Raw genomic sequence first — 3,015 nt, 5'->3', positions numbered from 1 at the left:
AGAGAGTTACTTACGTTTCTTGCATAAATAAAAGAAATTTAATTTAACAAACTGACACTAAGGACCGAGGTTACCGTGGTCTTTTCGTAGGTTTTTCTTTCCACGGATAACCTCCCCATTTATTGGGAATTTTCTGTATTATTTCGTATTTTGTGTAAATACCCCAAACGTTTTGCGATGTATTTTTTTTCATCGTTGTCCCCACTTTTGTTTTTTTTTTGCTTTGTTTTCGCCCCCCTCGAAAAGAAAAACTCTACATTTGTATTTTGTCCCCTCTGTGTTGAGCCCTGTGTGGCTAATAAAGAAACCTATCTATCTATCTATCTATCTATCTATCTATCTATCTATACACACACGTACGCAACGGGTTTCTGTTTACATTCCATCTTTAAAATTAAATTGCAAGGCATTGGTGAACCCAAAGTTAGACCGTAAACTGAGTTTGAACCCTAAATCAAATTCTTTTTGTAACCATGTGCCATCACGTTCGTTTCAGGATGTTTCTACCTTTCGTTACTGTAATCTGTTGACACCTTCCATTTGTGTTGCCTTTATAATTTGGAATTAGCATAACACTTTTTAAAAAAATCCTATAAGATCTAATTGAAATTAAAGGAAATATTTTTTTTGATCTCTGGTCGTTTAAGTTGTTTATATCATTAGAATGATACGCAGCAGCATCTCCTTTACAGAAGGATGATCTAAATTTTTGTCGCAGCTCTCAATATGTCCTAGTGTCTAGTTCATACGGTTGATTTTTCTGTTACATCAGTAAATAGTAGATCAAAGAATTGTTGGAGGTTTTTTCTGTTCAGTTTAAAGTATTTTGCAAATCGCTGGTACTGTATGCTCGAAGCCATTACACCTAGGTGCCTGCATCTAGGATTGGAAGCGAATTTGATAAGAAAATGATACAATAATGTAGCACAAGAAAATCCTGATTTTAAATATTCGAAGACACTAAATTACTTAGAAAATAAGTTTGTAGCCTGCTGTATATATGTTCCCTGCTAGACATTAAGTTGCGGCACTGTCAAAATTAGATAAATTTCTTTCGGTGTGTCAGAAAACATGAAGGTGTGTTAGTGTAGTAGTTGGGTTCATGATCGTTAAATAACAGACTGGATTTTCTGAAAAGGAAGCGTGTTGTGTTCTTGAACAAGACGCTTCTTTCCATATTACTTCAGTACACCAATGGCATCTGGGAGTTAATTCTGTGACGGCTTAACATCCCATTTAATGAGGATTCTTTGTACTCGTAGCCTACACGCCCTGAAAGTCCGGGTAAGATCCGGGTTCATGATTCGGTAGACTGAAAATATAGAAATTCTAGTCGAAGTATTGGACTATAATACACAAAAATATGCAGATGTTAGCTGTCTCATTAGAAAGAAGACATTCAACTAAGAAGAGGCAACCATAGCAACTGAAGAGAAGTCATTGAAATCCTGTCTCATTAAAATTTGGTAGGCAAAGAATTTTCGATATTTTTGACACGCAATTTGATTTTCTTCTTCAATCAGCGTAGCTCTCTGCTGCTGTCTGCAAATTACTTGAAATGTTGAAATTTATACAATAATAGAAACAAATATATATAGGTGGAACAATGGTTGCGCAAAGCATCAATAATAGTGTTGAGATGGAAATTTCGCTTTATGATTAAATGTCTGCTAGCTTTATATAAAGACTAGAAGCTTGCCAGGTCGTTGATCATGCAACAGTGTTTAAGATAAAGAATTATTTGTGTAGTATACATACTATAAGTATAAGAAGATAACAAAATACAACGTATATGTAGAATAACATTTGTTGAAATTGAACTTGTTATTCATCATTGACTCCACAAATCTTGCAATTTTTCTGTAAACCAGATTGTTAGTCTGTCAGTAATTGGTTGTTAGTGTTTCGAAATGTTTAAATATAATTGTGACAAGGGGCAGACTTTTCTTGCTATGTCGTACAAAAATTTTCTTTTCAGTGATCATGTTGATACTATCTGAGAAAAATTTCAAAATTGAATCAGTCTTAATCTTATAGCTAACGTGATGTAACAATGTGAAATATCGAGAAAAAGTTATCAATATAAGATTTTCGAAAAGATAATCACCATTATACGAAAACTGGACAGATATGCTACAGTAAATTAAACTTGACTACATCTGTTCATTGTAGATAAAGCAGTAAGTTTTGCACACCAATGAATTCGTAAAATTAAGGATTCCTTATTTTTCTTGGATTATTTTAAGCCTAGATCTGTTCGATCTGTTATGGGCTGAGGTTAGACAAAATCAATAGTTTTCTGCACAAATATTTCAGCTGATCCAGGTGATATAAAGTTAGATTATGTTTTTGTCTCGAAATTTATTTATCACAGAAGGGAGGTAATGTTGGTGTTAAAACCCGTGATAATTAAGGTTTCGCTATTTTGAACATGTCGAGTCTCTTTAAGATTGAATGCAGTCAGGATCACACACACACACACACACACGTAAATGTACATATATATTAACACACATGCACGCACGCACGTACATGGATACAACCTTCAGAAACACTTCAGCTCGAACACTTGGATTCTTCGTTTTCTGTCAGTTCTGAGCATCCATTTTTTGTACTCGCACAGGAAGATCGAACTCACCAGGGACTTGCGTACCGTGAGCGTCATAGGAAATCTGCTGGAAATATTTTTCCATATGACCATTAGATTTTTCCTGACAGATTCAGGCGAGGCCAGGCCTTGCTATTATCCTTTTTACTGAGCTGCGATCATTGCTCAAAGTTTATCCAAGATATTCAAATTTGTTTACTTCTTCGTGTTCTACTTTTACTTTTTCAAGTCTATATTCTTTTGAAATGTACATTAAAATCTGCCTTTATAGATAATACAAGTTTTCAAGGAATTACTGCGATATATCACTGTAAACAAATTTTCATTATTTCGGAATACTTGTAAACTTTGATGTATTGATGTACATTATATAGTATCGAACACATGGATGACAAAGGATTTTGGCA

This window comes from Octopus bimaculoides, chromosome 7 (genome assembly GCF_001194135.2).
Source record: "Octopus bimaculoides isolate UCB-OBI-ISO-001 chromosome 7, ASM119413v2, whole genome shotgun sequence".
Classification (NCBI taxonomy): Eukaryota; Metazoa; Mollusca; class Cephalopoda; order Octopoda; family Octopodidae; genus Octopus; species Octopus bimaculoides.
This window is presented reverse-complemented; position numbering follows the sequence as displayed.